At 52.2% G+C, this 25,489-nt stretch overlaps 1 protein-coding gene across 6 annotated transcripts in view; it reads left to right on the top strand.

Moving 5' to 3' along the window:
- Positions 1–25,489, top strand: part of ZFHX3 (zinc finger homeobox 3) — a 996,345-nt gene that overhangs the window by 743,066 nt on the left and 227,790 nt on the right. For 2 of the 6 annotated variants that reach the window (XM_084959705.1, XM_021097088.2), the window contains exon 1: positions 5,586–5,953. The exons of the other annotated variants lie outside the window; for them this stretch is intronic. The gene's annotated coding sequence lies outside the window, so the exon portion shown is untranslated. Of the gene's footprint in view, positions 1–5,585; positions 5,954–25,489 lie in introns of those variants that run through there. 6 annotated transcript variants of the gene reach the window in all.

The raw sequence follows: 25,489 nt of genomic DNA, 5'->3' as shown, positions 1-25,489 counted from the left end.
CTGCCAGGTCTGGGTTCAAAGGCTGAGGGTTGCGTGTCCCTGCCTCGTCCCAGGAAGATGTTTCCCGCTTCGGATCCGGTTAAACACCCTGACATCCACTTGCCCTGGTATTTTCATGGCACGCAGTGATTCATCTCGGCTTCCTTTCTTTGAAGCACCCCCCACCCCCACACCCCCGCCCCTGGCCCCGCGCGCGCACACACACACACACACACACACACACACTCGCGCGGGCACACACACACACACACACACACACACCTTGTCTGTCCACATCTCCATGCAACTCCCGCCCCCCACCAAAAAAACCCCCAACCTCCCAGTCTGGTAATGATGACTTTGATTCAGTCACAAATTGGAGGCTGGCTTTAGGGGCTTCATGCTGTGAAGAAAAGAAAATGTTTCCAGGCGTTACCCCACAGCATCCCCCCCCCCAGCTTATGTCCTTACTCAGTTTTAATTCCCTCCTTTTGCATTTGTTTTCCTGCTGCTGCCTTTTCATAGCCATAAAGGTCATTCTGATGTTACTAAAAATGACCGCAATGTCCAGTCTCATTTCCATGTGATCTATAATCGGAATCCCCCCCCCAGGAAAAAAAAAAAAGTAGAGTGGGGAGAGGAAGGAGGAAAAACTGAGTGTGTAGGCCCCCAAGGCTTTCCTCTAATAGGATGATGGGTTTTAGGTTAAAAAAATATTGTTTTGTTCTTTTAGATTCAGAAATAATAGGGAGAGAGGGAAAAGCAGTCATTAGGAAGTTCACTGAGCTGCTTTCCAAGCAAGACGGGTGAAAAATGAACCTGCTCTGACACTTGGCTCCATGTGAAAACCCCAGTAACCTCTCCCCCCTTCCGTGGCCCTGGCCTTTTGTTCCTGGAGAACGGAGCTAAGGTGCTTTTTCTCCCAGACCAAAGGCAGCAGGCAAGGAGTCCCCTTGTGTGCTCATCGGCCTTTCGATGGCCTTCTCATGGTTATTGTCAATGCAGGCTCCCCCAAACAATTGCTCCAGGGAGACACAAAAGCAAAAACATTTGTCCTATTTTTTGAACCTCTTTGTTTTAGCTTTCCCCCCCCCCATCCATTCTTTAAATTTCACAGTTTCTATTTGTCTGCAGAGAGACAAACGGAACAGCATGAAGCAAGCGCATTTTACCGTAGGCCTCACTGGCGATTGGAACGGCCTCAATAGAAATCCAGATTCTCAAAACACTGGCTGACTTGGAGGAGATGTGAAATTTCAGCTCGGGGCTTTTAAGTGAGATTAGCACAGATTTCGAACCAAAAATGCACTAAGAGGAAAAGATAAGACAATGGGATTCTGGACTCATTGGGGGCAAGTGTGAAAAGGGTCATCTTTTGTTTATCTCTGAGGATCCTGCCCCAAGAAGCGGCCGCTTGATAGAAAGGCATTGCAAACCCAAATGCATTTCTTCATTTAAAAAAAAAAAAAAAATTGGATTCCGGTTATGGTGTTCCTGGTGTATCGTTGAAGTGGTTGTTTTAATGCACGTGTAGGGGAACTGTTGGTACGTACTCTGGTATTGATGCTGCGTTGAGATTTTTTAAAAAACTGCAATTTATATAAAGAGGCCACACCCCTTCCCCCTTTTCTCTCCCCTCCTGCTTCCTTTTTCCTTTCTTCGCTCTCCAACCAGAATTCAGTGGTTTGCACCAGGCTGAGGGCAGAGGGATGTGTCAGAGTGTGAGGCAGGCCTGTGGACAAAACAGGAGCCCACCTCTTTTTCCTGGCCCCAGACAAAGCTCCTCGCTCTCCTGTAATGCATGGACCCTGATTGCGATGCTGTCCTTAAGCTTAGGTCTGCCTTTTCATTAACATTCTCAATTTCAAGGTTTAGCAACACAAATGTAAGAATCCCCCTGGGTATAAAAGTCTTGCATGGCAAATTCTCTTGGCCCTTTCATAAATATTTTTGTTTAAAAAAAAAAAAAAAAGAAAGGTATCAAGCTGTTTACCTCATGTTTTAAAACTGTTTCAAGGCAGTTTCCTTATTTTTGCTTTCTGAAAACGTGGGCTTTGTCACTTAAATTTGAGGAGAGCTCTTTCCAATCACAGGGCTTTTTGGTTTTTTGTTTTAAATGATTACTCTTGGGGGTCTTTTTTTTAGGTGTGTCATTGACAGATTTTGGGTCCGAGCTGGGGAGGGTGGGTGAGTAAACTAGATAATGCTCCACCTAAGATTCAGGGGTTACAGTTAATCTATGGAATTTGCACTGTACCGAGAGACCTGAGGCCTTGAGGTTTGAGACAGAGAAATGTGAACCAGAACATCTGTTAGGCCTTGGCACACCCGCCTTCACTAGTTAGGAAGGTGAGCGTGGGCTGTTTCGTACCATTCCCAGGAGGGTCTGGGTACCAGGCCCCTAAGTGTGACTGCCTAGAAAGGATGGGGTGAACTCAGGGCATGGAGTGCCGTGCAGCTGCCCAAGAATCTTTGCTTATTTCAGGGACTTTTTGTTTTGTTTTGCCTCGTGCCCTCTTCTGGCTTTTTCTTTGTTCAAGCCTCAAGGTTATTTGAGCACTAGTTTTAAAATCAATGTGTATGTATAATTTAATAAAATAAAGGAGGATCTGGAAGAACACACAAATCTGCCTCGACCCCGTTGGGCTGTGAAGATGGAGCCCAGATGTAGCTAGAAGTCAGAAGGCTGACATTCGCCGTCTGCCAGCTCAGAGATCATCTGTACCTTTGCTGAAGTGAAAGGAGCAGCATTGGGGGGAGTGAGTGTGTAGGGTGAGAGAGACAGAGAGATAGCAAGGGAGAGAGGGAGCGAGAGAGGAGGAGGAGAGAGAGAGGGAGAGAGAGCACACGCCAGTCTGGGCTGGGAGCTTTGTAATTTACCAGCCAGCTAAGTAAGCATCAGGGGCTGGCCTCTGGCTCGGAGAGTGGCTGAGGAGGGGTAGGGAAGGGGTTAGCATTCCCTGATTTCTTTTTAAATATTTATCCTTTTGGCTGTTGCCAGTTACGCCTTCCAGATGAGATGAGACCAGCTCTGGAGAACTGGAAGGGAAGAATTGCCTTTTCTGAGAGGGGGTTTATTTGTCAACAGTGTGCAGAATGGAGCAAGCAGGGTGCCAGGCTGTCCCTGCGGGGTAGGCCAGGGGAGGGGGACGTGGGGGGGTCACGTCTGGAAGCTGCCCTTCGAGCTGGGGGAAAAAATTTGCATCATGTATGTCAGAGAAACTGTTGATTCCATGCGGAAGTGCCAAAGTGGCAAATTCCCTCTGAAGAGGTCTTGTTTTGGTTAGGGATGAAAATAAGTTTTGGTCGAGGTGTCACCCCAGCTTTTGTGTGGTCCTTTATATTTCTAATGATACAGAGGTCATAGCTTACCTGCCCGTGGATTACGTGTTAAATGTGTGCCTGTAACAAAGCCAAGCTTGACCAGGCCTCGCGGTGTTTGTAGCTGGTGCCCTGGTGCCGGATTTAGATAAGGGCAGGGACTCAGGGTCACTTTCAGTTCTACTTGTCAGGCCTTTGAGGGGCAGGAGGCCGGTGACGTGCCTGCCACTGGGGACTGGCAGTTTCAGGACAGATGCCCTAAGGGCCTTCAGCCCAGGACCTCCACATCCGCCCAGGCTGCCTCAGAGCTGGTTCTTTGGGCTTTCCAGCTATTATTTTATTGATATTTATCTGTGGGCCCACAGGTTCATGATGTCACTGGATTGGGAGGCTTTTCCCCTGTTAAGAAAAGTTAAGGCAAAGCAGCAAAATCAAAGTTCCCGACAGTATAAACATTTTCATATTGTCTTTAATTTATCTGATGGGTGGGGAGTTGCTTCCAGGTAGGACCTGGGGGCCGGGAGTCTGCCTGCTCCTTAAGACTTTTCCAGAGCCATCTCTGGATTGTGTGTGCCGCGTTACTTGTGTTATTGCTCGCATCATCATCTTCATGTATTATTCATAGTCCCTTTTTCAATTAAATTATTAATTGGTTTTCTGTAAGGTGTTCTCAACTCATGTGGCTAATATAAATAATAGTGTGTTTTGAAAACACCACCTGTTCTTGGGCCTGAAGTCAGGCGGTCTGGAAACAGCTCTGCAGTGGCCATACTGGTTTACAAAATCATCCTCCACTTTCCTTTTTTCCATCTCCACTCCCCTCGCCCCCCCCCCCCCCACTCACTCTCTCATGTGTGACAGAATTTGGCTTGTGCTCTCCTTTGTCCCTAATCGGACATGATTCCCTAGAGGCAGTCTTTGCTCCCTGGGCCCCAGCTGGAAAAAAAAATTTTTTTTTTTTTTTTCCCTGAGTCTCTTACTTGGGCTGAAATGTAGAGAGGGGTTGTCTAGCCCCAACAGGTAAGATATGTTCTTTTGAACCTGAATTATATTGGGCCAGATGCCTTCTAGTTTTCATCACCCCTTTCCTCCTGCATCAGTGTGTGCTTAATGCTAATACGATTCCATACATACAGCGCTTCGCCTCGTGAGCTTATTATATTTCTAACACTTGCACGGTTCATTATTGTGCAGTCAGAAAGGACTCTCAAGGCTGTGGGGCCAGCCTGGGTGGGTGGCTTTCAGAAAGGGTAAAAGCAGGTGCTTTTCTATGCAGAGAGTCGGGAGTAAATTCAGACCTAGCAGTGGGATTCTGGCAGGGGGACAGGGGACTTCCGGTGAGATTTCTGTGGTGCTGCCTTTGCATGTCAGAATGGAGAAAGTGAACCTGGGGCGGTATAAAAGTGTCCAGCAATTGCTTGGACCAACGGGGCAGCCCCATTAAATTTGACCTGGGTGGTAGAAGCTCCTTACGCAGGGCATGATCTATACGTCTTATCTGTGGCTTTTAAGGCGTCTTGTTAAAGATACTGTAAGGTTAATTGCAGGCTGCGACTTTTCTTCCCCTCTGTCTTTCTCTTTTTTCCTTCTCTCCCATGAAAAACTATCCTTAAGCTGTCACTGGAGAGCAGGGGATGTTTTTTATAAGTTTCCGCAGCTGAAAACAGAAGTTCTCTGTAAAGCAGTTAATAGGATGGGTGTGTGTTGCAAATAAATTCCTGTCCACATTGGCTAATGTCCCCACGCTAGAGTGGCCTGGCTGTGACGTGGATGGGGCCCAGAGACCCATGGCTCTGGTCCGGAGGCCCCAGGCTCCTTGTTGTAGCCGAGGGCGCGTCCCTTTCTTCTCGCCCGATTCTAGGCCGGCCCCCGACTTTTGATGAGTGAGGGGTCAGCGCCCGGGGAGGACCGGGCTTTGTTCCCGCCCGCCCGGCCGGTTCTCCGCGCGGCGCAGGCCGAGCCGCCCAGGGCTCCTGTCCCCGGGTGCGCGCGGCCCAGCCTGCCTGGAGGCCCGTGCCCGGAGCGCGGCCGAGCGCTCGGGCCTCGCGCGCCCGTGTGTCCCTGTGTCCCCGCGGGCGCGGCCGCAGCCCAGCACCCGGCCTACGCCCGGCACGACTGTAGATGTCAGGCTTTGCCCGGGGAGCCGAGCGGCGGCGGGGCTGTGAGTTTCAAATTAACCTTCCGCTTTGTTGCCGTGTAATGTGGATCCCCGAAGGCCCCCCGCCCCGCCTGCCCCCCTTCCCCGGGCGGTGCGCGCCGCGAACTGCGAGTTGAGCTTCATTTACATAAAGCCATTCCGGGCGGGCGGCGGAGCCGGCAGCGGGCAGGCCGGGGACGGGGACGCGAGCGCCGCGCCCCGTGGGTGAATCCCCGCCGCGCGCCCGGGGACCTGCCCTCCCTCCCGGGGAGGGGCGACCGCCGGCCCGGCCGGGGCCGCGAGCATGAGCCCCCCTCCCCTGCCCCGGGCCCCCTCGCACCTAGCCAGAGCCAGCTCGGAGCCCCGGGGGCAGCGGGAGGTGGGGAGAATGCCGCCTGGGGTGGGTGCGTTCGGGGCTCGGGTGCCGCTGGAATTTCCCGTGGTCGCGCCCGCCGCGGCCCCCGGACCTGCGAGTGCCTCCTCCCTCTGGAGGTGTGCGGAGCCTTTGTGTGCCAGGTGAGTGCAGCCTCCCGCCCCCGCCGGCCCGCCCGCCCGCCCGCGGGTTCGCGCAGCCGGCCTAGAGCTGCAGGCAGGTGCTGCGAGTCTTGGCTGAACTTCCCATTCTCTTGGGGCATGTGGGGGAAGGGCAGGCTGGATGCACCTGAACTACCTGACTCCCAGTTGGAACCTACCTGGGGTGAGAGCCTCTGCATCGCGCTCAGCACCGAGTCAGGCCCTTCCTCCTTCCCTCCCTTCCATCTTTCTTCCCCTCCCTTCTGCCTTCCTTATTTTGCTTTTGGATTAGTTCCTGCCGGTTGAATATTTGCGGTGCTGGTGTCATTTAGAAGTTTGGGTTCCATTGCCTAAAAATGCACCCTTTTCATCACAAGAGAAGTCACCGGCCAGTTGGAAACAATGCGAAGAATGCGCTTGTTGGGGAGTAATTAAAGGGAGAATCAGAGTTCGTGGAGCTGGAAGGCACCTTTGAAGATAGACTCATTTGAGTTTGTGGGCACTCTGGGAAAACCAGAGCTGCGTCCATTTCCATGGAAAGCGGGGTGGTCAGGAGGGAGAGCTGAGATGTTTGTCCTGTTAAAAGAAGGGGAAGAAGGCCCAAGTTAGGTCAGTGGCAGAAGAAGACAAAAGTAATCATGGTAGGCTAGAGGGGAAAGAACTTTCTGGAAAATGGTCCTTTCTGCTTTGGACATACCTGTGTGATAATGATGGGAAAATGCCCAGAGGGCAAAGATCACAGCCCCTGCCTGCCTGGTGCATTGCCTGGCACTGAAGTGCACGTGCCATAAAGTGGTTTAAATGCAACTCTCAAGCAGGTGAATCCAGGGGGGTCATCCCTTCCTGCACCCACTATTTGAGTCATTTAACTGGCCTGGAGAACTATAGAAGCCACCGACAGATAACCTCAGAGAGGGCTGATGGCCCACTTGGGCACCGGGAGAAGGCCTCTCCCTCAGTCCTGGGCCTGGATGGTGGAATGCATCAAGGCAGAGCAAGGAAGACAACCTTAAGCCTCGAAGGCAGATAGTGAGGAAGTTTCCCGTCGTCTTATTTCACCCTGTGCTTTGAGATCCTTGGCAAAAGGTGACTAAATACATGGAGTATAGTTTAAAGCTCGCGCTGGCTGGAGAACTTGGTTTCTCTGCCGTCAAGCAGCAGGTGTAGAGTCGGCCCCTGGAGTCCCCTCATTCCTAAATTCAGGAGGTGTCAAACCTTCATGTTCTTTTAATGGCTGTGGTTTCTGGATAGGTTTCAAGGGGAAAGCCTAAAAATCACGAGCTCCAGCAGCCTGGGCTGCAGAGGGAGGCGTGAGTGCTGGGGGCAGAAACTGCAGCTGAGAGGCAAACAGGCACCTTCCAGGGCAACCTGATCAAGACAGGCCGAGGCCTGGAACCTGGGCCTGTTCCTTGTTACCACAACAGCCACTGGCGGCCTGAGATTCTGAAGCCTTCTTGTCGCCCAGCCTGAAAAGCAATTAGGGAACCAAGGTGGTGGAATGTGAGGGAAGTCAGGCCACAGAGGTTCTCAGTAACATAAGGGTCTCAACAATGGGGTCATTGGAGAGAGGTCCGTACCTGGATGTTTGCACACCTGTATTTGTGTTCCTTCTGTTCCTCGGAGCCCCCCGAAGGCCCCCTTTCAGAGGGCATGTGGCGCTCTGAGGGCCAAGAGAAAACTTTCCCTCTCTCCCTTCCTTAAATTACAGGACTAAGGAGATTGTCTGCATTTAGTTTCCAGCGTGTTTTCAGAGAGCGTGTAAGTGCCTCTCAGAATGGGCCAGGGTCACACGTTGCTCTTTCATTTAATTACACAAGTGTTATTTAACAACATGGGGCAGATGCAGAAGCAAGCACTTTTACACTTTAAAAACAGTCCTTTTGGAGTCACAGGGAATTAAGTGACTTGGAGACCTTCTGTCTTTATCACATGGATCACGTCCCTTTCCCAACTCTCTTTGGAAATGGTTGCATTTTCTATGGGATAGAGCTGCTGTTTTCCAGTTCTCCTGAAAACAGCTTTGATTGACAGGGGACTATTGAGAAACACTTGCTAACTCTTCCAAAAAAAAAAAAAAAAAAAAAATCTGACTGCTTCTCCAGCCACCTGAAACTTTAATTTTGGTTTCTTCCCTTCCGTCTTTTATTTGCACAAGTGAATACTCAGGGAGGGTGGAAAGGGCCCAAATAAAACAGTCTTCTCAGCAGGCCTCTGTTTGGCTCTTCCCAACAGGACAGTGCAGTGCCCGCCTTCTTGCTGCTTTGGGGTTGGATTTAACTGCTGTATAAACTCGGTGCCAATTGGACTGCCCAGTGGCAAGGAGCTAAACTAAGTGAGATTTCAGTTTTCATCATTATGACTTTAAATGATGATTACTGGACACTCCCAGGCTAGGCCTGGTTCACCTCAGGTGACCCAAAGGTTGTTAGTTCATTAGCATAAATCTGTAATTGCAGACTACTAGTAAAGTATTTTCTGGGGCGAATGATGGCACGGCTGGCTTCCTTTAGTTCTGGTCACAAGTGGTGTCTAGGGAGTGTGCCCTTATTGTAACTGTGTGCTATTATTCCTTTTGGACATTGGGGCTTTTTTTTTTTTTTTTTTTTTTTTGGCTTCTGAAGTGTTAGTGTGAGAACCTAGAAATACTCCTCCAGGGCTCAAAGCAGCCCTTTACCTAAGACATTATTTTTACTGCAGGGTTGCAACCGTCTCATATGAAAAAGTAAATATTTAAGTGACTAAGCAACATTTTATGAAAGGGTAGGGAACTGCTCCAAGGGAAAGAAAACGAGTTGTCTTTACACCCACTTTTTGGAGTTGCGAGCTTGCTTCCTAACCTGAAGGGTTTGCCCTTGGTCTTGGAGCGTGGTGGTGATTTTGCCCTGAAGAACCTCGCAAGCTCCATCTCAACACTGGCCGGCGTTTCAGCGATAATGCACCTGACGCTCAACATTAATAACCTCAAGAAGCACCGTATGTGCTGTGGTTTATACTCGCATTTGTTATGAAAATGGTGACTTGCTCTTAGCCTGGCCTATTTCTGTAGTGCTCGGGCCCCTTGGCCTTCTCTGGTTCCCGAGGCTGGTGTCATTAACCAGGATGGGGGCGTTACCAGAAAAACACCACAGGAAGGCAGATTCCATTACAGTGACCTGCATAGGGGTATCCCAGTGTCCTGGTATGAGAATCTGCTGGTAATGGTAGCTGGTAGAAATCACAGCATAGCCCAGAACCGCTGTAGAGGATGGCGTTCTGAGTCAGAAACTGTGGTGGGGGAACGGGGGACCTAGTTGTCATGCAATCCGGGCAAGGGAATTCCTTCGCAGGAGCTGGTCTCAGTTGGATATTAAAAGGTGCCTGTTCCGTCCAAAGCAGTGTCCTGAGTCCGTAGGCCACTCAGATTGAGAAACACACACACACAGAAGCTGAGATTAAGTCAAACTGCCCCAAGGGAGGGACCCAGGCAGAAATCTTGGCTCCTTGGCAAGCCACTCTCAAAATCCAGATTAACGAGGAAAATCAACAACTGTCAGATTGCCTTTCTGTATGATTTAAAGGTGGTTGCCAGACTCTTCTCTTTGAACATGTACGAAGTGACAATCAGATGTTGGAGGGCTTCTCCCCTCCTCCTCCCAACGTAGTAAATGACTCTTATGTGGACAGGAACTGGGGAATTGACAGCAGCATTGTGTTAAAGCTTCAGGAGCAGTGCCACAACTTGAATGCTTTTTTTCTGCTTTTCATTTTTGGGGGCAGGGGACAAGATGGTGAGAACAAGGCAAGTGTGTTTCTGGCGAATTCTTTGCCCGAGGAAGGTGGCTTGGTCTATATGTCACTTCGAAAGGGGATTTTTCCTTAGATGTTTCTGCTCTTCCTTCACCCTTAATTCCTAGAGTTTCTTGCTTTTTTTCTTTTTTCTTTTTCCCTTTCTTTCTTTTCTTTTTTTTTCTTTCTTTTTTTTTTTTTTTTTTTTGGTAAGGATAAGGTATGAATAAAAATGGGGAAAGAGACATAGAAAGTTTGCTAGGTGGCGAAGTTGGCTTCGTTTCAGAATAGGACTTGTGATTTGTTGGTTCGAAGCCCAGGCAGGGCCTCTGAGCTAAACGCCTGTGCTTAATCTGCCTTTTGGGTGAGCCCTTCTCCCTTCCCACGGGAGGGTCAATGTCTGGTCTTGTCAACACGAGGATTAATGCATGGAGGGTTTGATGGGCTGGCCTCTTGCGTCCTGGGTGGGTGGGGGGCTCTCAGGTGGTTCTGCTGCTCAGTCTTTGCATTTCGGTATGGTCACCTGTGCCGCCGCCAAGATTTTTTCCATCCTCTTCCCTCCCTGAAGTCGGCCCAGGACTTCCAGGGCAGGGAGAAGCGGGGTGTGTGGAACAGGTGCTCCCTCCCACCCACTGCCCCTTCTGGCTGCTGCAGGTTGGGACTGACCCCCCCCCCCCCCATGCAAGCTTCTCCTTGTGAAGATGGGGAAACCCCAGGCCTCTCTCCTCCCATTCTGCTAATCACATAATGGCCTTAAAGGCTTTCTCAAATGATTATCTTGTCTTTAATTTTAAGTGGGTCTTTTGGGGCAGCAGTTGGGCGTTTATGGAGTATCTTCTGTCATCTGTAGGCAGACTCTGAACTGGGAAAACTGGCCCCATTGGATGCTGTGAAAAGACAGTGGAATTTTCATCTGCTGCCGATTTCACGCACCGTCCCAAGAGTGATTCCGGCCACAAACCTTTGATCTGGGAGTGAAACTTGCCCCTCTTGTGGGCCTCTGGAGGCAGGAGTTGGTGACTGCTCAGACCTCCTCCTCTGTGTGTGTGTGTGTGTGTTGGGGGGGTCAGCTAAAGAGAAGTGCTGAAGTATTTGGGGGGGGCATTCTTTGGAGGTAGGCAAAAAGCAGTTTTGCCGGGTTCTGGATTTGCCTCATTTTATCCAGGAATGCAGCTGGAGAAAACCGCTCCTAAGTCTCTTGGTTGAACTAGATCTTGAATGAGAACTGTTGCCTGTTGTGGCTCTGTTCTTGGCTCTGCTTTTCCGCATTAAAATTCCAGTTCACAGGTGGCTCTCTGTCTCCTTCACGGAGCGTCTCGAGCAGAGAGGCCTAAGGATGAGCTGGGTGAAGAAAGGACTGTGAGGCTTATTTGGATGCTTGATTTCAGGCCTCCGCATCCTGCCCCCTCTGCCCCAAAGTCACATACGTGCCTGGTGACATGGGGAAGTCTCGATGCAGTAGATACACAACTCTCTTCAGAAGACTTTAAACTCCTGTAAGCCTATAAAAAAGTGCATGTGTGCAGCCAGGCAGTTACTCTCTTTCCACACCTAGGGTTTCTGAGCAGCCTCTCTTGGATAACCTTTCCTGACGTCTTTTCCAGTGAAAATACACTGCAGACACATGTGCACCTTTGGTTTTCTCCTTTTCAGCAACTTTCCTCTTTTTTTAAAAAAACAGCTTTTCTTAACTGCTCAAGAAACAGTGCAAGCCTCTTCCACCGTTTCAGGCCCTCTTCCTAAAATGCTCTTTGGCTCAGGGCCTTGGTTCTTAATGTACATTTGGCTGGTGAGGGGAGTGGTTTTTGCTTCCCTTGTAGCATCACTGCATTTCTCCGTGGAACATCTGCGTCCTTGCTGAAGCACCAGGTCAACTTTTGGACCTTAAAGAAGAGGCCTGGGCATTCAGTGAGTGTTAGAAGTTTGATGTCCCTTGCAAAAGCAGCTGCTTTCACATGCCACCTCTGCTCTGCCAGGTTTTCGAATGGTGTCACTTTTACACCTGATACATAATGATTGTCCAGAGACGCTGGTCCATCTGTGTCCCTGGCTCTGAGCACCTGAGCGCACCTGCCTTACTTTTAAAATGTAGTGGCAGGAAAAGAATGGCAGGAGTGAACCTAACACGGGTTCTCCCCTCCCCCCACTTTTTCAAAGAGCAGCTTGAAGCTGGTTTTTCCTGCAACAGGTATGAAACCAGAGGTAGAGGCATCTCTGGGGGGAGCAGAGGCCTTTTACACCTTGTGGGGAAGGGCTGTCAGTTTACTTTTTGCTTCCTGGGGAATCTGACGTTTGTCCAGACACGGGAGATGATGCTGGCCGATAAAGGAGGTCCTGGTGCAGACTCCTCTGTGTCTGATTGGAGGGCGGTGTGGTCTCGCTCATTAGTGGAAGGAGTGAGATAGTCACAGAATCCAGAGTGCCGCTTTATGAGTCACTCTTGAAACCGGGGTGCTGGTGTTCACACTCTGTTTCCAGGGAGAAGCAGAGATGCATCAAATGAGCCTGCTCTTGGGAAAGTTGGCTTTTGTTCTCCACTCTGCCTTAGCCCGGACCCCTCTGTTGGGGTCACAAGCGTGAGGCCTGTCTTTGTTCCAGCCGAGCGGTGCGGCCGTGGACCCACCACGCAACCTCTCTGAGCCGTATGCCTTCCTTCCTCTGTACCGTGGGTGCCAGGCACAGCTCCCACGTACGATGGGGATGAACCGGAGGAGAAGACCAGTCTTCCCAGTGCGGGGTCAGTCGCCTCTCCACCGAAGTTAGTTCCCAGCTGCACGTCCTGCGCTTTGTGTTTCTTTTGTCCCTGCCGGTGGCCTCTGCTCCCCTTTGTGTCCCAGCACCCTGGAAGAAAGAAACTACAGGTCCAGCGTTTCTCCGGCTCTTCCCTTAGGGGCTGGGAATCAGGCCAGCTCTTCGTGACATCCTGCAACTGTGTTCAGGAGTGAAAGGGTCTGAAATAGACGCTGTGTCCCTGTCCTCCCCAGCCCTCCCCTCACGTGCTTCCCCCCCCACCCCCGCCGCCCCCCCAAGCTGGCAGGCGGCCTTCTAAGTGAGCAGCCCACTCAATGACCCACCTAGAGAGGCCTTCCCGGGCTGGCTTGTATATGCTAATAGGCCTGACTTGTCCTGGCTTGTTTGTAGTGATTTGTGGAGGCATTTATATGCAAATACTATCAACTTGCTGAGTTAATTATCATGTGCCCTCCCCCTACCCCTTCCTGCGGAGCCTCCCAGCCTGGCTCCGCCAAAGGGGCCGTCTCATTCATCCCTGAGCTCTTCCTGTCTTGGCCTCCTCCATCCGCTGCCCTGTCCCCTTCCTGTCCCCGCAGGCCCGATCGCAGCTCCTCCACTGCTCCGCCACCCGGAACGGAACCTGTGTGGTCAGGGCTGGGGAGCTGGGCATGCTGCTGGCTCGCCCCATGCCAAGCCTCCTTGAGAGGTGTCCCTCTGCGGCCCGGGAGCGCCAGCTCACGTTGCCCTGAGCTTTGAAACCCCGTTTTTTCTAGCCCAGAACCTCAGAAGCAGCTCCCCAGACCTTTCAGCCCTTGAAACTCAGGCCTCGTGCTGGTGACAAAGTGAACGTGCTTCTAACATCAGTATTATCACCGTCATTTCCCCACGTTGTGAATTCCTCCACAGCCTGTTCCCAATTCTGAGCCCGGCAGAGGGGCCATTTTGCAAAGGGATGCCCGCCTCCCCAGCCGCCTGCCCCTGGAAACCCGAGCATTAAACGTGTGAAGTCCTGGCCCTCAGACCCAGCTGCTGCCAGGCCGTGTGGGGGCCCAGTTGATGTTTGGGGTGGGAGGGCTTTGCGTTGGAGGAGCGAGGGTCCCCGACTTCTCCGGGTCAGATGCCAGTAGTACTCGCCCCCATCCCCTCTCCCAATCAGAAACGTCTCCAGCAGTTGCCCACTGTCTCCTGGGGAGGCAGAATTGCCCCCGTTTCAGAACCCCTGGGGTCGACTGCCTGCATGTCTCTTGGATAAAAAGATGGCAGGTTCCTGGCGCCTCCAAGTTAGAGCATCCTCTGAGATGATGCGACCTACCTGTTGGCCGATGTTGCCATTTGCTTGGTCTTAGGGCCTTGTTAGCATTTAAAAATGAAGACTCTTTCCTTGTAGGGCATGGTGATGGGCTGGCATCTGAGGTCATAACATTTTGTCCCCCAGAGTGCCACCCCATAGAAGTAGGAACTCAGGCCCCACGTGGAATTGTACATTCTCTAGGTGTCACATTAATAAACAGTGAAGAAAAAAAAAAACCCAGGTGGGATGACGTTTAAAATATATATATATATATATTTATTTATTTTTTGCTTAACCCGGAACATCGCCGTGACCTTCTCATTTCAGCAGCTGGGACTCGCCAGGGCCCAGGGGGCGCCTGCGGGCGGTGGCTGCCAGGTCGGCCCGCTCAGCTCTAGCAAGGATGATGCTGGCCCTCGTCACTGGCTGTGGACTCCAGCCATTTTCTACAGTTCCCGAGTCTGGGGGGAAGTTTTTTTCTCCTTTCCTTAAAAAAAAAAAGAAAAAAAAAGGCTTTGTGTTTATTCTCTGGAAAGTAGGGCCTTGGCTGCACAGATGCAGCTGTGTGGAGCGGAGGCCGAGGGAGCCGGGGCCTCTAATCTCCAGGGAGGCTCCCCTGACCTCTGCGGGGGAGCACCCTGCGCCCGGCCTGGCAGGAGGGGGCATGATTCCGAGGGCTCGGTGTGCTCTCGCACACCACACAGACTCATGGTTCGGGTTAATTTTGTGTACAAGGTCCCTTTTGTTGGAGAAGGGGGTGAAAGTCCACAGCTGTGACGGGAAGTAGGCGACGGGCCTACTGGGATGACCTTGTTTTGGAAAGTCGAAATGGAACACTAATGGCAGAGATCTGAGCCGGGTGATGGATGTGTGTGTGTGACGGGGCCTAAAGATAAGGTGAAGAGTATTTTAAAAGTTACTTTAGTGCAGCCTCCCAGATAACCAGAGGCTGGGGGCCAGTGACAATTTATGGTGCGCTGGTAGTCAGGCCTGTGGGTTGGCCTCGTTTTATCTTCTGCGTCCAGGCTCCGTAGCTTAACTGGTGGCGCTCTGTTTGTTTATTTTATCTTTTTTTTTTTTTTTGGAGGGGGAGGGCGGGGTGGGGGGGGACTGATCAGGTTCTGCTGCAGGGAAGCTTAGCGGCATTTATAACGCCTGGGGGTGGGGGGCTGTTCATAGTTCCGCTCCTGGGTGCTTTGGGACGCGTCCTGCCTTGCTGTGCCTTATCATCACGTCTGCGGGTGTTGCCACCTCGGTGGAGTTTCCAGTCGCCCGGAGTGCAGGCCTACACCTTGCGCGGTGCCCCACGCCTGCCAGAGATGTGAACGGGGCGGAGGCGGGGAGTCCTTCCGAGAGCTCCGAGCCCCGGGTCGCTTTCATGTCTGAGGTCAGCCAGCCTTTCCTGTTGCTGAGCAGGCGGCGCTGGGCTGGCCAGCACACCCGGCGCACTCCACTGGTGACCAGGGCGGCTTCGGGTGGCGGGTGGCTGGCCGTTTCTGGACAGCAGATGTGCGGGGGTGTCCTCCGTCACCCAGTGGGATCCTTTCATCCCTGCACGGAGCCATGCCCTAAATGCTGCCTTCCTTAGAACGTAAAGAGACCCTGAGGTTTCCAAAGTCCCCACGGATTTGTTGGGGTTTGATCCTGGTGACTGGATGCTCGCCTTCCTACCCGGGCGTCCCAAGGAAGGACCGTGCAAACTACTCCCAAGCTTTGTTCTTGGGACAGTGTGTGTTCTTGAGCTCGTGGGGCCTGTGCTTTCCAAAATAAACTTTATGATCGATTTGCAGCAAAATCTTGCTTGTTTCTTATTTGTACTTTGACTAGGTACCGCTTTTTTTTTTTTTTTTTGGGCGGGGGAGTTCTTTCATGAGGTTCAATCAGGATAAAATAGGAAGTTTTGCTGAGTTTTGGACCTATACAAAAATAACCTCTTGACTCCTAGATTGGAGTAGGCTTGTGGGTCTCTTGATTTATTTATCTAGTTACTTATTTTGAGGGAGGGGGATGTGGTCTAAGGTTCCTTCAGACTTTGCACGTTACCTCTCTGTAAGCCCCTGCCATCTGCTTTAAAAAATTTATTTTTTCATTTTAAATCCTCAAAGACAAAGGGACCTGGAAGCTCAGACCTGTCCTGCCACATTCCTGAGTAATTTGGTTTTGATTAACCCAAGGAGAAAAGTTGGTTTCTCCTAGCGACCGAGGGGATCAAAGCGCCAGGAGGGGCAGTTCTAATACACTCGGTCCTCCGCTCCCCCCCCACCCCCCGCCTTTTCAACCTTCCCCCTCTTTAGAAAGCCTGAGCAGGAGTTATTTCCACTCTCTGACTCTCAGAGGAGTGGAAGTGTATCATAGAACTTTGGATGGACGGACGGACCCAGGAGAAATACACCCCCCATTCCTTTCTTCCTAAACTCCTTTCCCCCCACAAAGCTGCAAAGCACATTCCTCTGCTAATCCTGCTGCTGGAGGAATGCAAATGGCTGTAATTGTGTGCCCCAGGATGGGCCTTCCGCATCTGTGCAGCTTTTCTTCTTTGAGGAGGTGGCTAAAAAGTTCATTTACATGGAGAAATGAGACTGGCCTGTGATCCCTAGTGATGGGACAGGCGCTGTCTAATAGGAAAGGGGCCACGTCTGTGTTCTCCTGCCCCTTGCCCCCCCTTCCCTGCTCACTTGTGTGTGTGTGTGTGTGTGTGTTGGGGGTGGGTGGCCACCGGCCTCCTGCTGGGCATATTTTATGGGAAGGGCTGTTAAAAGAAGAGAACGCTGCCCTTGATAGGGAGAAATCCAGCTGGAGTAGGAGGCAGAGCCTTGGAATGGGCAATCAATCCTTGTATTAAACCACAATAAACAACTTAACTGTTTTTCGAAGCAAACAATGGGTCTTAGCAGTAATTGACAACCGTTTTGGGTGAGGGTGTGTCACTCCACGGGCCTTGTCCACCTTCTGACGCACATCTGACCCCCCCCCCCCCATGGCCAGATTGCAGGTATAAGTGATTTGGATTCTAAGATTTTTCAACCCAATTAGACGTATCACTTGGCAATTGGAAGGCTGTAGCTCTAGGGGGCTGTTGAGAGCGGACCAGAGAATTCTGCCTCCGTCCTGCTCAAGAACACCTAACTCCTGAGACTGAAATTGAACCACAGACTAAGGTTCTAGAACAGCACCCCCTCGTAGTATGGAAGTCACTTAAATCATTGAAAATTTTCTAGTGGCTACATTAAAATGTTAAAAAAAAGCCAGTGACGTGAATTTTAATTATGTTCTCTTTTGCCCAGTATATCTGAAACGTTACCATTTTAACACATACTCATTATCAAGAAAACTTTGAATGAGACACTTTGCACCTTTCACAGACAGCCCATGTGTACTTGGTCCTTGGAGCACGTCTCATCTCGGACCAGCCCCGTTTCGTAGGCACAGAAGCCCTGGGGTCTGGTGGCCACCTCTCCGAAGGGGCAGGGCTGGCATTTCAGGATGTGCACTGAGCTCTTCTGAGGTATCCTATTGAGAGAGCCTGAGCTGCCCATCGTCTCTTGTAACTGGCTGCTTCCACTTCCTGGGGTCCGGGGGTATGGGCTGCATCTCTCTACAGCTTCTTCTGTAAAAAATGGTCTGAGTCCCCTGACACCCTCATGGGATGAGGAGGAGGCAAACATTTGATGCTGCTGTGCAGACGTTTTGTAAACTGTTTCATGGCACCCAGGTGGGAGGTGGAGGGACCCACCTGACTTCGAAGGCCATTCAAACACAGAACAGCAGCAAGTGCAGCAAAGTGGGCCACACCCGGGGGAGGGGACACGGCAGGACCGCCTCCACTTGAGTGAATTCAGGTGTGTTTATAACAACAGTCTTAGGCTCTATGCGTCACCCCCTCTTTATTTGTGCAGTCGGTGGCAGGCTGCAGGGAGCTTCTGGAAACCACCTGTTGGTGGTAGCTTATTGGTCTGTGGCAGGATGGGCCTGAATCAGGACCTGAGACACGTGGGTGATCAGTGCCCTGTCCTCTGATGCCACGTGGGCCTCCTAGTCAGTGGGCCTGGGTTGATTGCCGTGTTGCTTGGAGGGCCTTGTCTTTTGGAGGCTCCAGGGCTGCCCAGGTGCAGCCGTTGACCTGGTCCCCAATCCCAGCAACCCAAAAAACCCATCGCTTCTTCCCTTAGTGTTTATTTGGATTTCTCACCTCTCACCTTATCTTAATGCCAACCGGTGGAGCCTTCTTTCCCCATCTAGGGCCAGTGGGCTTCTCTGGTTGAAGGTGGAGAAAGGGAGGGGCAGAGGGTGACAAGGAAAGAATCAGAAACCGCCTTGCACAGGAGGATAAGGGAAGGGGGGATATGTGATGGAGGCAAGAAGTCCTCGTCCTAGACTGGTTTTTGTTTTGTTTTTTAATTCAAGGCTGTTCATGTTTTTCTCTTGTTCACTCCTGAAGTGACGTCTCAGAGCTAGAGGTTCTAAGTCCTGACGCTGCAGCCCTGATGAGTCGAGTAGCCGGGATGGCAGTCCTGGTTTCTGCTGGCAGAAAGAGCACCTGTAAACCCTGTCCCACCAAGGATGCGCCTTCCTGCAGAGCAGCGGTTAAGTCTGAGGGTTTTCTCACTATTGCTCTTAGCGTCCCTTCGTCTGAATGTGATAACCATCCTCTTGCACCCTTGCTGTGCCCGGGGCACCCACACACCCACCCACCCAGCCAGCTGGCCGGCCGGTCCGAGGGCTGCCGCCTCCAGGGGGACAGTGGGGTTCATGCCCCTGGTAAGCCGAGAGGCGGGTGTGGGTTTGGGGTTTTAGGGAGGGAGGCATCTGATTCCTTCAATGGGCTGGCCTCCTGGGAAGGCAGGAAAAAAACTGTGAAAGTGTGAGCTTGAGTGGCCCCGGCGCCGGCCTCTGTTGGGGCTGGAGGAGCGCAGCTGTCTGACCCCGGGTGAAGAGTTCAAATCTGCATTTAAAAGGCGTGCCAGCCCCCCTGCCCCCCTCCCCCCAGTCAAGTTGAAACTGTTGGTGTTTTAGAGGCTACGGTCAGGCCTTGCACTGGGACAGCAAACAGCTTCTGCCACCACCAGTGATGGGGGAAGTGGGTGTGGGGGGAGGGTGTCTCTTCTGAGACGCAGTTCTCTTGGGTGACAATAGTTGTCGAGGACACCCCCTCCCCGGGTGGGGGGCGGGGTGCGGGGGGAGTGCCTGGAAAGAGGGAAGTTTCTCCCTCGGGCTGACACTGAGTGCTTAACCCCTTTTCCCCTGTGCTCTTGACAGGGCCGCTTGTGGGGATGTGGAGGCCCAGGCAGGCCTGGGGGGTGGGGATGGGGGAGGCCAGGTGATGTCTGGTGGCCGCCGACCCTGTCCAGGGAGGGACGTCTCCCTGCTTTGGCACCGATGGTCTGTGCCAAAAGAGGGCAAGTCTGCCAGTCCCCTGCTCCTCTGTGCACACCCGCAGTCCTGAGCAAGGGGGCCTCTTGCGCTTTTCTGGAAGCTTCCTCTGCGGGTGGACTCTAGATGGGCCACATGGGGTCAAGGAGGGCGCAGGCTTGGGGGTGGGGAGAATTGGGGGTGGGGCGGACACTGGCCTCAGCCCCTGAGAAGTGACGGGAATGACATCGGCAGCCCCCTCCCCCTCGCCGCACTCTGCTTCCCCTGCGCAGGAGGGGGTCTGGCCCTCGCCCTGCCGGAAACCCCACCACTCAGGCTCTGATTTGTTTACTTGAGCATTAGGTAAATGTAAACAGTTCAACCTCTCCGATTTTATATCCCTAAAGGGTCTGAGTGTGAATACAAATGGGTATTAGGCCCCTGTGGTTTCAACGACTGTCCCCACCCTCTTCCTTGCTAACTAGCAGGTCTTTAACCCGCTGGGAGCAAGAGAAGGTCCTTTGCCAGCCCCAGGACTCTGGGCGCCCTCTTTTCTTTTCTTTTTGGTTTTGAAGGCGGAGATTGAATACGTGGTGTTGGGAGGCCTCGTCTGTAGGACCAAGAGTTGCAGAGAGCAGAGAAGCAGCCTTCTGTTAAGGGGAAGGCTGGTTATTTTGCTCTGCTGTTCGCGAGGAAGAGAAGTTTTCTGTGTCCCAAGCACTTGGGAATCTTGATCGTTTGGTTAAACTGGTGCTTTGGCGCAGAGCGGGTGGTATCGTTTACCTCCGTTTCCCCCTTGCTGAATCCTTTCTCTTTTTTAAAGTGTAGTTGGAAACTTCGGCTTTTGGACCCTCTTCCGCAGGAGAAGTGTGGTCTCTTCTCAGGTCAGTTTAACACCTCTTGGTGTCTCCCCTTCTAGGGTATGGCACATGCATTTTATTTGTTTTCTTTTCTTCCGGGCATCATGGGCACTCAAAGTCTTGAGGGCCATGCCAGGTTCTAGAATGTACAAATCCCCGTGCCCTCCCCTCCCCTGCCAGCTCCTCCCACTCTCCCCATCCCCGCCAGTTCCCGTAAGGGGCTCCCTTGTCTGCAACCAGAGGGCCATCGTGACCTCCACCCCTTACGTCCGCGTTCTGGTTGGTGCATTCAAGGCCCGGGCACTTCTGTTCCCTGTGGTGGCTCTGAGTCCAGTCACGCCATCACGGGGGCATTTTAATTAGCAGGGCCTTAGTCATTAGTGAGTTATTGTTTTTGTCTGGAAACACTTAAGTACTGTTTACCCGATGTCTCAACGAAATGCAAAACAGCAATTAAGCAGAAATTTGTTGTATGAGGCAGGAACCAAAATGGATTGTCAGAAGCAGGTCCTGGTTCCTCCAAACCAAGGGACATCGCTCCTGCCTTCGGCCTCCTGATGACCGGAGTCCTCTCTGTCTTGGGGACCTGCCCCCCTAGAGTTATCCGGTAGAAACACTCCGGACGACATGTCTTCCGGGGTCGCCCTTCCTTCCTTGGTGTGGACCTTTCGGTGCGGTGAGGTGTTCGTGTTGACTTTTTTCCTTCCCTGGCCTTTTTGTCCACTACCTGGAATATTTCAAAACCTTTCCAACGAAGATTAATTATTTGTGAAACCTCTTGCGTACCCTTGGGTGACAGTTAATAAAACTTGAGTCTGTTTTTTTTCTCTGCTCCCGGAGACCCACGTGCCACTGTGAGTCCGCTGCTTCGTGACCCCTTGGTTGGTTGGGATGCTGGGATAGATAGCCCTTTACCTTAAAAAAAACTGTTTTTATGGAAGTTCCTGTTGTGGCTCAGCAGGTTGAGAAGGTGACTAACATCCATGAAGATGCGGGTTTGGTCCCTGGCCTCGCTCAGTGGGTTAAGGATCCGGCGTTGAGGTCACCAACATGGCTCAGATCCCCGTGGCTGTGGCTGTGGCGTAGGCTGGGAGCTGCAGCTCTGATTCGACCCCTGGCCTGGGAACTTCCATATGCCACAGGTGTGGCCCTGAAGAGGAAAAAAAAAAAATCTTTTTTTAGGGATTGGTGAGAAAACATCGAAAATGAAGAATTCTGGCTAAGGTGGAACTGGAGAGGCCCTAGAATGAAAAGAAGGGGATGCATGTGAACACCGGCAACTTAGGCCAGAATCACTGACACCTCCCCCCCGCCAAGGAAGGAGAGTTCCTTGCTGAAACAAATAAATCAATGGCCTCTGCTTTGGTAGAATTCTCGCGCCCCCCACCTCTGCCCCCCATGCAAGGTTTATGGAAAATGGAATCACACGAGAAGGCCGAGGAGGCCGTGTTAACTCTGAATTTCATCACGGTGGCTTCCCTTCCAGGAGACAGGGTGATGTGAAAAGACCCTTGGTACCAAGTCGTCACTGGGGACCCCAGTTGCTAACCACTTGGGCTCTTGTTGCTCCCTGTCTCTTCTCTTTTTTTCTTCTTTTCCCTTCAAACAATATCTTCTGACTTCAGATTTCTGATAAATTGATAAGAGGCATTGCGTGAGTCAATAGAGCTGTAGACACTTTGCCAATATAACCCCGGCTCTATTGATCTGCCAGTAAATTAAAGTCTTACTTAGAGGCTGCCGATATTTCTAATCTCCTGCCTCACCAATTACATCCTCCCAGCTACCTGGAAAGGGGGCTTGAGCCTTTGAACCTCGCGTGGTTGTCGTTGCGAGGGGCCCACTGTCCTTCCACGAGCTTGGGGGTGCTTGCCTCCCAATCCGGAGGGAGAAGGGGGAACATGGAGAAAAATGAGCCACATTCACTCCTCGCGTGGCATCCGTTTTCAGGCTCCAAGATTCACGAATACAAATTTCTGCAGAACAGATTCCATCGTGGTGGCCGTGAACATTTGATCACATGTCCGCAGGTGACTCTCACCCTTGAATTTTGCTCCATGGTGGAAGGTAGAGAACATTTTGAGTAGCTGCCCTTGGCATGTTTTATGGCCGTCTCTCACTTTTAAAAAATGTCGACAGCTTTTTTCTTGCCCTGAGAGGAAAGGGGAGGTAGGATCAAAAGCTGGATTGTTAGTGTTCATCACTTTTTAAAAAATGCCTGAAAGTTTGGAAAAGAGAGGAGGGATGCCCACACAGGAGGGACCGGGTGCCTGTGTATGTGCCCGCTGCTTTTCTGGGTTTTGTGTTACAGTCGTGCCTTCTCATCAGAGCAGACCTGGGGCAGAGAACTTACCTCTTTGTCCACCGGAACGCTTGGCCTTGGGGTCCCCTCTGGCACCCCCCTCTGCCCTCACCTGTTTGAAGTCGAGTAACAATAACAACTGCTTCAAGATGTCGCCCCGGAACAGTGGGGCTCACTGGGTTCCCGGCCGGGTGCCCACTTTCCGCCGTGGAGGTTGGAGCAGATCGTTGGTCTGATAAGCTCTTTCAAGTCCCGTTTATGTGGCTGGCTTTGGGAAGAAATCTCCAGATAACCGCTGCGTTCTCTCTAATACTCCAGAGCGAAAAATCAATGGCAGGGATAATTCCTTCCCTTGTCCGACACACACTTCTCATGTGTTCCTACCCCGGGCGGCGCGCAACGAAATTTTAATGACAAATCCAGTCCCAGGGTCCCATCTCTTCCCCAGCATAACTGGGACGGAAAGACTCGGGGGCAGGATGGGGGGGCATCTGGGTCCCCTTTAGTGGAAAGAACTGCCAGGCCCCTGAGGACCTGGGACCCTTCCCAGCACCCCCCCCACCACCACCACTTTCCTCTCTGGGGACAAAACTGGGTGCAGAGCTGGGGTCAGGCAACGTGGGAAGCTCGCTGGGGCCGTGCATCACCTGACTGGGTCAGGGAGGGAGGGAAGGTGCACCCCAGGGTCCCCCTCACCCTCCCCCCCGCCACCCTCGACCGGGAATGAGAGGCTTACAGCCTCCATTCTGCCCGAGCGAACCAAGACCGACGGTTGCCCGCCTGGGGTGGTGGAGGCATCTGCTTCAGAGCTGCTCGGGTCCCCTGGCCTGGCCTGGAGACGGCCTCCCCACACGGTCCCTCGGCGCCCTCGGGGCCAGGGAGTGAAGAAGATGTTAGACAAGGAGAAACCCCAGGGGGTTGGGATTGACTTTCCCCTTTGTTTGGATTGCATTGTATTGTAGGAGGTGTTTAAATCTTGTTCACACCTGTCGAGGCTGAGGCCTGGCTTTGAGAGCTGTTTGTAACAAGACTTCTGTTGTTGTTGCCGAAAAGGTTTCTAGCTCACAACAGAGAAACTTTATTGTAGCAACTTGTTAATGTTCAATTAGGCAAATTCTGGGTGCCCCGAGGCAGGGGATGGGCAAGCTGGCTCTCCGACCGCCCCGCAGCCCCTGTTGGCAGGGATGGGCTGGGAGACGCAACGTCTTGTCCACGGGCTCCTCCGGGAGCCACAGGTGGGATCTTGGCTTAGGCTGTTGAGTCCCTTGGAGGCGGTTGAGGCTGGTGGCGGGGAAGGAGCAGGACTGACGCCAGCTCTGCGTCTTCAGTGGCAGCAGTCTCCTCCTGTCTGTTGTCACTTGCGGGCTCGCCCACCCTTGGGTGGGGCACTGGCTGTGCATCGAGCCCAGTTGCCTGTGGGTTGGGAGGAGGGAGGGGGGCCTCCAAACCCAGTGTGTGGCTGCTCACTGCCTGGGGCGGTAGAACCCTGTTACCTTTCTGGATCCAAGCCTGACTGGCTGCACGTGGGTATGTTCCCTGGCTTTCGTCCTGGCGTGGTTCCTCTGCAATGACTGTCCCGCACCGCGATGGGCAGTGTTTTCTAGTGCCTGGTAGACTGAGGTCTGGACAGTGGAAAGGGAAAAACAGGAAGCCCGTTTGCCTAGTAGGAGGTTTTATTCCACGGCGCTTACATTCTGCCCCGCAAACATGGTCGGCCGACAGCTGTCTTTCCAGGGTCGAGGATGAGAAGCTAGAGCGTGAGGGGACTGGAGTTGTGCTTTCACAAAAGCCAAAAAGGGGAGTTCCTGTTTTGGCGCAGCGGAAACGAATCCGACTAGGAACCATGAGGTTGCAGGTTCGATCCCTGGCCTCGCTCAGTGGGTTAAGGATCTGGCATTTGCTGTGACTGTGGTGTAGGCCGGCAGTAACAGTTCCAACTAGACCCCTGACCTGGGAACCTCCATATGCCGCGGGTGCGGCCCTAAAAGGACAAAAGCCAAAAAAAAGAAAAAAAGAAAAAAAAATACCAAAAAGGAGAAGCTTGGAGAGGCCCTGCCCCATCCTGCTCCCCTCACCTGCTGTCAAGGTGCACCTGGCAGTGCAGACGGAGGGGGGAGGTGGGTGTGGCCCCTCCCGGTGTCAGAGAGTCTGTGCTGGCAAGGTCTGGCTATAAAATATTGGCCCCCGTGGCAGCCTGGCTCGGCAGTGTTGAGCGATGAGGAGTGCGGGGCAGCCGGCAGTGTATTAAACACTAGTTGAGCACAGGAGGGGCAGTATATCACCGGAGAGAGATAAGCAAAGTTCTCTGATAGTGGATCAATAAAGGTTAGTGACATCATATCTCAAAGTGAGGGAACCTGCTTTCTGCACAGCCATTTATCAGATCACAGCCTGGAAGGGCATTAACCCCTTTCTGGCCAGATTCCTTCTTACTGAGCACAGACCCAAACTCCTTCTTGGGGAGGGCGGGGCGTCCCTCACCCCAGCATTGTATTTAAGGACGCCTCGTGGGCTGATTTTGGAAATAAATGCCTTCTGCAGTTAGCACGTGCACCGTGTGCTTAGGGAAAGTTTCTTAACTTTGAAATTTGTGCAGAAAGTCCCATTAAAAGGCGGTGCTTCTGCCGAAGTCTAAAGACGCTGCCAGTGCACCGTGGGTGCAAAGCTGCGTTGCCTTTGGACGCTCAGGGGCTGGGGTTTGTGTTTGCTGTTGGTTGGTCAAGCAGTTTCATTGGACGAGATCATTACAGTTGTAATGAGCCTGAGAATGATCATGCGTTGTCCTTTGGGCCGTGTAGTGTTCTAGGTATTTACAAGTCTCCCAGTGGGCCAGGACTGGCAGACTACAGCCTGCAGGCCAGATCTGGCCCAGCGCCTGCTTTTGTTTGGTCTGTGAGCTGAGCATGGTTTTTACCCTTTTAAAAGGTGGGGGTGGGGGGTTCTAAAGAAGAATGATACTTTCTGACACATGAAAATATGCAAAAATCGTACTGTGTCCTTAAATAAGGTTCTATTGGAAAACAGCCGGGCTTGTTTGTTTAGTGTCCTGTCTGTGGTGGCGTACATGCCGCAGTGACAGAGCTGAGCAGTGGCAGCGGAGACTGGATGGCCCCACGAGGCCGAAAATATTTACCTTGCTCTTCACAGAAAAATGTTTGCCAACCTCTAGGCTAGCCTCTAACGGCAAACACACTGCCAACTAGCTGTGTGACCTTGGGTAAGTCACTCCACGTCTCTGT

This window comes from Sus scrofa, chromosome 6, assembly GCF_054392235.1.
Source record: "Sus scrofa isolate SSC_HxYL_T2T_F1_AM1 chromosome 6, Sscrofa_HxYL_maternal_Yorkshire_Landrace_v2.0, whole genome shotgun sequence".
Taxonomy (NCBI): Eukaryota; Metazoa; Chordata; class Mammalia; order Artiodactyla; family Suidae; genus Sus; species Sus scrofa.
This window is presented reverse-complemented; position numbering and strand designations above follow the sequence as displayed.